Source organism: Pseudophryne corroboree, chromosome 3 (genome assembly GCF_028390025.1).
Source record: "Pseudophryne corroboree isolate aPseCor3 chromosome 3, aPseCor3.hap2, whole genome shotgun sequence".
In the NCBI taxonomy this organism is placed as follows: domain Eukaryota; kingdom Metazoa; phylum Chordata; class Amphibia; order Anura; family Myobatrachidae; genus Pseudophryne; species Pseudophryne corroboree.
In genome coordinates, this window is record NC_086446.1 from 258,429,633 (window position 1) to 258,441,758 (window position 12,126).

Here is a 12,126-nt window from a genome sequence, read left to right on the forward strand (position 1 = left end):
TGACGTAACGTGTATAAGGATCTCTACTGTGTGGCGTAACGTGTATAATGCTCTCTACTGTGTGGCGTAAAATATTTAAGGCTCTCTACTGTGTGACGTAACGTGTATAAGGCTCTCTACTGTGTGACGTAACGTGTATAAGGATCTCTACTGTGTGACGTAACGTGTATAAGGCTCTCTACTGTGTGGCGTACCGTGTACAAGGATCTCTACTGTGTGACGTAACGTGTTATAGGCTCTCTATTGTGTGACGTAACGTTTATAATGCTCTCTACTGTGTGACATAACGTGTATAAGGCTCATTACTGTGTGACGTAACGTGTATAATGCTCTCTACTGTGTGACGTAACATGTATAATGCTCTCTACTGTGTGACGTAACGTGTTATAGGCTCTCTACTGTGTGACGTAACGTTTATAATGCCCTCTATTGTGTGGCGTACTGTGTATACGGCTCTCTACTGTGTGACATAACATGTATAAGGCTTCTACTGTGTGATGTACCGTGTATAAGGATCACTACTGTGTGATGTACCGTGTATAAGGATCTCTACTGTGTGGCGCAGCGTGTATAAGGCTTCTACTGTGTGGTGCAACGTGTATAAGGCTCTCTATTGATTGGTGTAAGTTGTATAATGCTCTCTACTGTGTGGCGTGACGTGACTTTAGAGTACTATTGTATGGTGACACCCTTCTCAGTGAGACAAAACACCATTTTCTGGGTGATGCGCTTCACCTATTTATAATATGGGAAGGGGGCCGAATGCATATTGTTGCACCTGGGCCCACCATTCTCTAGTTCCGCCACTGCACCCCTGCACCTCCCATTCCTTCCTTTCATCACTCACCCCTACACCTCTCCTTCCCTCTCTTACTCCTGAACCTCTCACTCCCTCCTTCCCTCTATCACTTCTACACCTCTCCTTCCCTCTCTCACCCGCACCTCTCCCTCCTTCCCTCTACTGCTGAACCTATCACTCCCTCTTTCCCTCTATCACTTCTACACCTCTTCTTCCCTCTCTCACTCCTGCACCTCCCACACTTTCCTTTCATCACTCATCCCTACGTCTCTTCTTCCCTCTCACTCCTGAACCTCTCACTCCCTCCTTCCTTCTATCATTTCTACACCTCTCCTCCCTTCTCTCACCATTGAACCTCTCTCTCCATCCCTCTATCACACCTACACCTATCCTTCCCTCTCTCACCCCTGCACCTCTCCCTTACTCCTTTCCTTTATCCAGTGCTATTTCTAGCCATGCGATCACACGGGATGCCTGGTGCGGCACTTTACGGCTCCTTCTGCTCCTCCTCCTCCCTCTTCCATAGTACTCTGCCCCCCCCCCCCCCCAGAGTGGAGTACTATGGGTGGGAGGAGGGGGAGCAGATGAGCATGACACCCAGAGCATGAAACCCCTGGCGGGTGTGACACCTAGCGCATGAAACCCCTGGCAACGAGCAGGTAATTTAAAAGTAACTAGAAGCTTTACTGTAGGGCATAATGCATCACGGGCACTGTGGTGTGTGGTATAATATGATGCAGGGGGCATAATATGGTGCAAGGAGCATTACTGTGTGGGGCTTAATATGGTGGAATGTTTTCTTTTTCCTGTGGTGGCCAAAGTCTGTTGTTGCAGGGTCAAAAACTGGGGTGTAAGGTAGTCTTTTCCTGCAAGGCCATGCCCATTTTAGCGAGGTCACACCCATTTTAGCCGGGAGCGCGCACAAAATAGTTTTTTTTTAATGTCTATGGGGGCACATTTTTGAATGTTTATTGGGGGGGGGGAAGCCACATTTTTTTAATGCTTGTACTGGGAGCCAAATTGTCTAGAAACAGCCCTGCCTTTATCACCCCATCACCTCTCCTTCCTTCTTAGTCCCTCCCTTTTCTTTCATACCCCAGCCAGGAGCCGGTATTCACTATAGCAGAGCTGCTGGCTTACAGTTTCAGCGATTCTGACTAGCCAGCCAGCCTGCCGGTGTGGGGCTAGGATCTACAGGTATGAGCTCTACTGTCTGAAACCCCCTTTAACCAGAGTTCAGGAGAATTTCAAACAGTAAAAATACATTTGTCAAACAGACATAATTGCTGAACACTTCCTTCAGTTCAGATATGTGCTGCGTGAATTGATGTGGACTGGTAGTGTGTGCCCAGGCTGTAGTCACTGTAGGATTGCTATTATTAGGGCACACACTATGGATATGGGAAGTGAGGCTACACTGCAGGGTAAGACTGGGTACACCTCACCCAATAAGCGTTGATCCATATGCCCCAAAATGCCCTCCACTGTGACATGTACAGGGAGTGGGACACTGAGAGAGGGTATTAATTACCAGGGCAATGGCATGTTGGAAGGGCGTGTACCATTTAAAACAGAGAGATTGTAAAAGTATCCACTGACCAAATAATATATAAATTAATGTTAGTTATTAACAGCATATTTTTGTTACTTCGTCAGTTTGTTTTGTGTAGTACTGATTCATGCGTAAACACTAACAAACTGGAATGAGCCGAGTCTTCCAAAATATGAACACTATACATAATACTAACTAATATTAACCTATTTGTATGTAAATCTCATGTCTGTATTATTATTTATTATTTGTTAACATTTATTTATACAGCACCAGCAAACTTCCCAGCCTTTTACATTTAGGAACAAACACAGTAATAAAACAAGATTAACAAACAGACAAAAGGTAAGAAGTCCCTGCTCACAGGCTTACAGTCTAAATTGTATTTCTCTATTTGGTGTTACATCTTCACATAAACGAATCAGATGCAGAATCTCATTGAAGAAATGGAAATTAATGTGAATACCTTGCCGTCATGTCACATAATACCAGAGGTCTCCTAAAGGTCCCTTTGTTTTATTGTTAATAAGCAGAAACACCATCTCTGCATTATAGACAAATAGCAATAATGATTTGCCAGATGCTGACGTCTTACATTCAGTAAATAAAATAATAATGTGTAGCCCCGGGCTTGGCAGAAAGTGATTCATTTTTATGAGGTCTTACAGGCGAGGATTTTGTCTCAGTATATATGTAATTTAGGGTTTACTTTTACCCTGTTAATGATTCGTAAAACATTTCAACTTAAATAAGAAATCCACTCGAAATGGAATTACTCTTTTCACTCATGGAAAACAAATGGATGGTTCGTTCCGTTGGACATTGGGGTCTATGTACTAAGTTTTGGAGAGAAATAAAGTGGACGGAGATAAAGTGATCATCCAATCAGTTCCTAACTGCCATGTTACAGGCCAATAATATATTATATTTGAAAAACGACAGTTAGGCACTGGTTGGTTGTTACTTTATTTCCGTCCACTTTATCTCTCTCCAAGGCTTAGTGCATAGACCCCATTATCACTTAATATACATTACGTATGGAACCATCTTGACTGATGACATGTTCTGAAGATTGTGGGGAACAAAAACATCTGAGGTTGGTCCAGCTGTTTGAATGTAGCACAGCTTTTATGGTCCCCTAGAGCAGAGGTTCTCAAACTCGGTCCTCGGGAGCCCACACAGTGCATGTTTTGCAGGTAACCCAGAAGGTGCACAGGTGTATTAATTACTCACTGACACATTTTAAAAGGTCCACAGGTGGAGCTAATTATTTCACTTGCGATTCTGTGAGGAGACCTGCAAAACATGCACTGTGTGGGCCCCCGAGGACCGAGTTTGAGAACCTCTGCCCTAGAGCCTTAGACTATGGTGATGTCTGCTGAGGTCCAAGTGACAAATGTTCAGTATGAGGATGGTTGGGTGAAGCAGGACCACTGGTCTTTCTTTAGACAGACTTATTTAGGGATAACCTTAATTTTGTTTGCCATTTTTTTCCAGATAAGTATCCCTGAATTTGCATTAATTGCTCATAAACCCAAAACAGGGCTATATTCATGGGGCATGCATTATAACTCACCTCTGGAACATAACAGTGATTTGACATTAGGGGGTAAATTTACTAAGCAGCATATGTGCTGTCATCTCAAAACTGATGGGCATTGCCAGCTGATGTTGCTCAAAATACAATATTTACTGGCCAGTGGTTTTGGCTGTCTTTTCAGAACCACTATCAATGGCCATTGGTTCTAAAAGTCTAAAAGCCATATTGCTTTACCTATTTCTGATGGATGCCATCGTCAAATGCTCCTGTGAAACTGATACAGGAGAAATTAAAACCACTGGGAACTGCCCAAAAACTGATGAATACTTCCTGGGGCTTTTCTATTGGTTTTCATATATCACATGTTGTTTTGACATTAAAATCGCATTTTTAAATGTCCAAAATTTTGGCCAAAAGAAGGACAGAGGATATTTGCTGGGGTTGGAGATAGGAGAAACGTTATTGTTTTGGGTGATTTCTTACAACTATACTGTTTGTTTCCTTTTTTTGTCTTGTGTCTATATTTTTTTAAAGTCCTGGCAGGGTTTATTTGTGTGTGAGGTTTATTTTTCTGTGTTTTCCTTGTTATCTCTTTAAGTGTTTAATACCGCTTTTACACAGAACAGTGGGAAATTCACAGCTTTCTGGGTAATTTTGCCAGTCCCAGCCTTACTCCCCCTTTCACAAAGGAAAGCAAATTATTGGGTGAAGCAGTTCTACCTGGAACTTTGCGGATCAATTCTGGTATTTCTCCTGGGTTTCGGGTATTTATCCCGGGACGCAATTGCCGGGTCTTTGACCCTGGTTAAAACCAGGGTTGTAGCCCAGGAAATTTAGACCCAGGTTGACCCTTTCACACAGAAAAAGGACCTATGTTGATCTGTAAATAACCAGGTAAAAGTCCTTGCCCTGGTAATTTGGTTTTCTGTATGAAAGGAGTTCTAATGGAGGGGGAGAGGAGAGAGAGTGAGGCGGAGGACAGGGAGCTAGAGAGAACTGAAGTGGTACAGAAAGTAGAGCAGGAGGCAGGGAATGACAACCAACTTGCTAAAGCTAAATCAGAAATTTGCAGAAATGTGCGTTTCTGATATGAAACGAATGTGTCAGCAATAGTACCTTGCTATGACCGAATTTTAGGCAGGCATGTAATTACTACATCAGTCAGATGGAAAGCAGTTATGTGCAGGCTGTGAATACTGTAGAGCCTTTGCAACTTTCCGAAGTGCATTACAGTATGGACTTGGGTTAAGTTTTTGTTGAGAGACAATTTACCTACCAGTATATTTTTGGAGTGTGGTAGGAAACCGGAGCATGTCAGCTTTGTATGTGCTCTATAAAAGACCTTCGGGTAAATTTATTAAGATGGGAGTTCTATTTAAGATGGGATGGGACATAGCAACCAATCAGATTCTACTTCTTATTTATCTAGCACCTTCTACAAGATAGTACCTGAAATCTGATTGGTTGCTATGGGAAACATCCCATCTTAAATAGAACTCCCAATTTAATACATTTACCCCCTTGTTGTGTTCAGGTACTCTTATCAGATGCTACAAGCATGAGTCTTAGATCCATGTACTTCCCATAAAAATAGGCACATGTTCTCAGAATTAGATGCCATCACAACAAATTGCTGGACACATTTCAGAACACTTCCATAGTCTTGTTTTTTTCTATTTTCCTCCATTTTGTTATTTATGTGCTCGAAGAAATGCAATAAAGTGAAAATACGTTTAATAACAACATCTCCTTTAAATACACCTTTATATTTGTGAAAAGTTTTGCATCATCTCCAGTCTGTCATTGACTTCTGACACAGACTTTATGGGACAAAAGGAGTTTAACAAAGATATCAGTGACATCCTGGTTTGCATTGCAAATAGCTTAAGCATTCATGTAGAACTGATTACTTTTACCTTTCTATAAATATTCATAATATTTGAAGGGCACATTTCTAGCAATCATTGAATGCTGTTTTATATTCCGCATTGCACAGAATGTAGATATTATTTATGATATTGATAACCGGGATGTAAAATCTTGACCATAGTGGAAGGGGTTAGCAGATTTCCATAACAAATCACCAATAGTAGGGCATGTAGTATATTGTATAATTAAACTACTTATTTTTAGAAGTGTCTAAAATTTACCAAAGATCGATTTTGTGGTTTTGGTAGTTTTTCCATCTGTATTGCAAACCGTTTATTTACTAAAGTCAAAACTGATGGCAAAAAAAAAAAAAAAAAAAAAAAAAAGACTTAAGAGCGCTTTAGAACATCATTGCATCTATCAATTTTTTTTTACCTTTTTACTTTTTATATAGTCAAGTATAGAAGCCAGAAATTTACTAAGCATCATTTTAAAAATCAATGCTAAAACAATGGAAAAAATTCCAAAATTATTTTTTCCATGACTAAAATCACCTACGGGCAGGAGGTGCTAATACCAAGCAGAAGGAGTCTGATCCTTCCAGTATGCAATATTTACACAAATATAGAATATATCAAGCATTATGTTTTTCAGCAGTTTGTGCTACAGTGTCTCTTCTGTAGGATTGGACTGTACAGGCTAACCTTCGCTCCCCGCATGCAACAATTATCCCAGGGTTCCCATGAACCATATCGCCGGTTCCCTGGTTGTCCTTTCTTGGGCACTTTTGGTAGGTACTAACCACTGCATACTGGGAACATCCCAGATAACCTACCATTATGGAGATGCTCCTACGCAGTTGTCGAGCCATCACAATATGGCCGTTGTCAAATGCACAAAGATCCTTATGCTTGCTCAGTTTTCCTGTTTCAACACATCAACTTCAAGAACTGACTGTTCACTTTCTGCCTAATATATTTCACCCATTGACAGTTGCCATTGTAATGAGATAATCAATGTTATTCATGTCACCTGTCACTGCTAAGCTACCTGTTCCTAAAGGCAGTGACGTGCGGTGAGGTAAATGGCTGGGGAGGCACTGGCTAGTATCAGAGCCAGATTTACCCACACATATATGAACCTGTGTGTTTATGTGGGCGTTATGCACAGGTGCAGCAGTATATACTGCTGAAAATTTGGTGAGTTTTGATCAGAGATGTGCGGACAAGGTAGGCAGGGGAGGCACTGCCTCTCCTGCCAAAGACCAGTATACTCCAGAGGTTGACTATAAAAATGATTAGAATAATACAAAGAAGATATTTATAATATCTTTGTATTTTTTATATTTTTATAGTCATAACTCTGGAGTATGACAGGAGAGACTCTGCTGTCACTGCCAAACGGGATTAAAAGATGTTATTAAAAAACAAACTAGCTATAATAGATCCATCAAGAGGTTTGGAGGAGATTGTGGACAAATGCATTGGTATTGATTGACTGTGGCCAAATCTTCCCTCCCCTAATCCTACTACACCTAGATTTTCTGTCCCTGAATCCGAGTCTGTTGATTCATAGCCCATGCAGGTGGGAAGTGTAGATGGCTCATGAATGCTTTAAGAACATAAACCACACAGAGAGATGCATTTGTCTCTTTACTCTGCAAGTTTACCTAATTTTTTGGCAGTATGTCCACAAACAAAACAACGAAAACCCAACTACATGAAGAGTGAGGTCAGTTTTGCCACTGCCATGGAAATAAAGTTATATAAAGAAGGTTTGGTGCAGGAATATTAAGTACCTGTAGTGGCAAAAGCATTTTGAATTCCACAGGAAACCATAAATATCTCTCCCATTATCTATAGCCCAGTAAAACAGGCCACACTATTATATGGAATACATATATTTTACCGGCGGTTGACAGCGGTATACCAGCCACCAGTATGCCGGCAGCGGGACGAGCGCTAGGGAGTCCCTTGCAGGCTTGCTACGCTCGCCACGCTGTGGGCACGGTGGCTCGCTGTGCTCGCCACAGGATCTATTCTCCCTCTATGGGAGTGGTGGGCACCCACAGAGGGAGAAAAAAGCCTGTGGCGCCGGTATTCCAGCGGCAGGATTTCACCACCTGTCAGGATTCCAGCATCAGTATTGTGACCACCGGGATCTCGACAGGCGGTCTCGTAATCATCTCCTATATTATATATATATATATATATATCAAAACAATTAGCAAGCACTGTGAAAATGTAAAACTTGATGTAGTACACTACATTCTGAGAAATGTACTGTAGTTTTAGGAATACCATGGTTAAAGGAACACAGTTCTTGCATTTACTGTACAATCTAAAAATGATCTTTTATTACTTTAACATATTCTGAAGTCTGAATGGGCTTTGCTGTAAATTCTGCTCTTTTAGAGTTAAATACACTCATGCCTCAGTGGTGTCAGGACTACGCTGATGTATTTGATAAGAAACAAGCATTAATGATACCTCCACATCAGATATATACAGTATACAGTATCTGGCCTGTTGATCTCCTATCAGGAATACAGATTGCAATTGGGATTAGCTATTTTCTTACAGTACCTGAGCTACAGACACTGAAGGAATGCCTTGATTATATAGCTACAGGGTTCATCTGTCCTCCACTGGATCTCCAATATTTTTTGTTAGCAAAAATTACAGAGCACTAAATGCAGTGAATGTAAGAAATCGCTATCCATTACCTCATACACTTCAGTGCATGAATGGTGGGGTGCAGAAGTTTTTTTCCAAGAGGCACCAATTAAACAAGTGGCAGTAGAGAGAATTTTGTGAATCAATTTGTTTTGGTGATGGGAGGCAGAGGGAATATTTAGAGAGAGGAGGAAATATTTGGGAGAGAATGGGATGTCAACACCTAAAACTGCAAGCACAAAGTTCCTGGGCTTACGACAGTACCATCCATATGACAGCCCCTCCAACTGGAGTGGGAGATACTGGGAGATAATTTATTCAGACGTTCTGGGACATAGGGGTCCATTCAGACCTGGATGCAGCCACACGTCTGTACACATTGGCTGCATCGCAGAGGGTCTGCGCATGCGCACTGGCCGCAGTGCATGTGCGTGACCCTTCTCAAAGTGATTGACAGTGGCGGACATTCGGGGGGGCAGCATTGCAGGGCCGCATCAGGCAAAACTAGCATGTCAGGAGAATTTTGAGAGCAACTATGTGACGTCACATGCAGCCACTCCAAGAAATAAAATGGCGCCGGACCACTTGCCAGTGCAGCCAGGCTGTGCAGGCAGGGGTCAACCTCTAATCAATGCAATTGCGGATGCTTTGCAGTGTGGCACCACACACATGCTGGTCGGCCTTGCCCTGTGCTGGGTGGCCCCCAGCTTGTGAGTAGATGGACGCAGATCTTGTGACCATCTCTTTATAACCCCCATGGTACATTGTGACAATGCTAAATTCCTTTGTCGTATAAACAACCCTTTATGAAGTCTAAGAACACTGTACGCTGTTTATTTAAGAAGTACCGTACGGGTATGCTGGTTGCGTAACGATCGCTCCGCCGTAGGCGAGACGCTCAAGCGTCACGTTCGCTCACGGCCCAGCGATCACAGGACAGCACGTTAAGGGCTATGACTAGAGTAATGATTCGCTATGGCGTAGCGGACGCTCGAGACCACGAGGAGATCACCAGCGGCGCTGACGCTCACAACGCTATACCTTTATGTCTAAACCTTATACCAATGAAATACACAGAATACCTTAATGTGAATACAGGGTGTAAGTGCAACCTTGTGTAACCTGACTAACTACAAAGCTGCTTGAGCGTCACCGACGCTCAAGTGAACACTTAACACTATAGGAAATACACAGATACTGGTTTAGGGTCCAAAGCCTATTAACTGTATTATATCTAATATACTTGTAAAAGGGGATAACAGTACAAATGATACACTACAATATAACAGAGACTTCCTAACCAAAATACAATACTATCTAATACAATTCAATACTAGTCTAGGGGAGATGTGAGAGAAAAGAGAAAGGAGAGAGAGAGAGAGAAATGGAGAGAGATGAGAGAAATTGGCTCACAGTAAGACAATGATTACGGAGAGAAACTTACGCACAAAGGGTATGATCGCATGCGCCTCGATATCCAGCTCCCGGTTATCAGCAGAAAACCGTTGATGAGAGAGTGAAGTTGGATATGGTCGGCCTGCCTATTTATGCCCCTCACACAATGCAATCTCATAGTCCCTACAATCCCATTGTCCATTGGACGTCGGAATTCGGCCCTGTATCATAACAAAAGGTCATAGGTTGATTCATACAGGTGGGCTGTGACGATTTCAAACAGCTCAGGTGGGTGGGAAACTAGGTTTCCCGCCGCATACCTGAGTATGAGTAAATAATAGAAATGGACATAAACTTCTTATGTCCATAACTATTCGCACGAGCGATTAATACGCTCCAAACCAACACCGGAATATTGCTAATTAAATACTCTTCCGATGGGTACCAAACACTGCTGCATGACTCTTGTTAGACCCTTCCCACAATACAAAGAGGGATTCCTCAGCTCAGGGACATTCTATATTAACTAAACTTTCAGAAACTATCAAAGGGACCATGATCTACAAACTACATTAATTGTGAAAATATGTAACGATTGGGTCGCACGCTACGACTACATACTCTTTACCGTAAATACGCATACCGATGCGAGCGGGTGCACGCATCAGCGGGTATGCGCTATCACGGGAAAGCGCACGCATGCGCAGCACGGACCAGCATGAGGTGCAAATATGGCAGCGTGTATAGGGATATTTTTCTGACTTTGACAGTCCACCCTTTGGCAGTCAATAATAACTGCCACCTTCTAAAACATTTCAAAAGGAGAAAAATATATGTCAGGGGTTAATTCATTTCCATGGTTGGGTGAGGGAGGAGAGAGGAGTAGGTGTGAAGAGGGTATGACCTAGTGTGATAGCAGAAGCATGTGTGTATGAGTCCATGTTTGGAGGGTCATGTATCATCGTGCCGTACGTGTTGTAAATCAAGCTTCGAGGTATTGCGAAGTATACATTTGAATTCCTTCTTATCCCGTGGTACGGGTCTGTGGATGGGCTGTCAAACTTTACCGAGCTCATTTCGGCTTTCAGTTGTAACAAAGTGGGGATGCACATTTTAGTTGATGATACATGAATGGGGGAGGTATGTGGTTGCTGATATCTGTGCCTGTATTCCCTATCGTCTATGTGTGTCATTACCTGAGGGTTGTAGAGATGAAGATAAAGAACACTTATGGAAAATGCAATGATATTCTATGTCAGGGAAATGTACATCTGTCGTTGAAGTTGTGTTCGGTATCTGTTGAGAGTCGTCTTCTTTGCGCTGTATTGCTCCTTGGGCATGAGCAAATAGCTTTGTCAGTGCCATCAGATTTACAAAAAATGTTGGGCTAGCGTGAGTTTAAAAATACTAGGGAAACTGGGGATCCATGGCAAAGTTCATCAAGTGTCCATATCATAGGTTGTCAAAACTTCATCTTTGGTGCTTGTCTGTTGTCTGTATAGCGTCTCGTCAACTTCCTCGTCCAAGGGGGTCTTTGTATCTTGGAGAAAAGCAGAAAAACAGGTGAAAGAAACGGACCGTATAATCGCATTTTCATCACATTCTGGTTTCTATCATTGGGTCATAAATCAAATCCAGGTTAATTACAGTTTCCTCACTCCTCAAGCTCATCACTTTTGTACTTTGTTTGCACCTCATTAAAGCCTGCCCGCATCTAAATATCAATCCAATCGATATAACGACACCCAAGATACATAGTAGAAACTTTCCAACATCCATTATGACTCCTTGAGCCCAGTCTCCCAAACCGGAGAACCAATTTCGCGGGTTCAACCATGACACCCAACCAGTCAGCTCATTACCTACAGCAGCAAGGGTGAGATTGTGTTTTCGACGAAATTCCCACTTCAATTGGAGAATATCGTCCATCTTTTGGTCTATGACCTCTACCGGATCCTCGGTGCTATTTGTGATATACGTGCAACACTTTATGCCGTACTGTGTTGCCAATGTAACACAATATCCGCCTGTTACTGCTGTAAGATAATTAAGAACCATCCTATGCTGAACTAGTTCCGTTTTATAAGCTTGAAGTTCTCTTCCAGTGTATCTAAACGTGTCATCATACATTTCAGTGATATTATCTAACAAATTGGCGAGTGCGGAAATGTATCTATAATTCATCACTCCTCGAGCGGTGCGAGTGAAATCTAACGCTACCAGAACCTGAATCCCGGTGGACTCATGGATAAGATCAGAGGCCGGATGCTCTAACCTTTCTGACAGTTGTCTTTTA

General features: G+C 42.3%; 1 long non-coding RNA gene across 4 annotated transcripts in view; it reads left to right on the forward strand.

The window, feature by feature from the left end:
• LOC135055227 (uncharacterized) overlaps nucleotides 1-12,126 on the forward strand; it is a 219,555-nt gene that overhangs the window by 31,984 nt on the left and 175,445 nt on the right. For all 4 annotated transcript variants that reach the window (XR_010243697.1, XR_010243698.1, XR_010243696.1 and 1 more), the window contains exon 2: nucleotides 2,622-2,696. This is a non-coding gene — a long non-coding RNA (uncharacterized LOC135055227). The remainder of the gene's footprint in view (nucleotides 1-2,621; nucleotides 2,697-12,126) is intronic.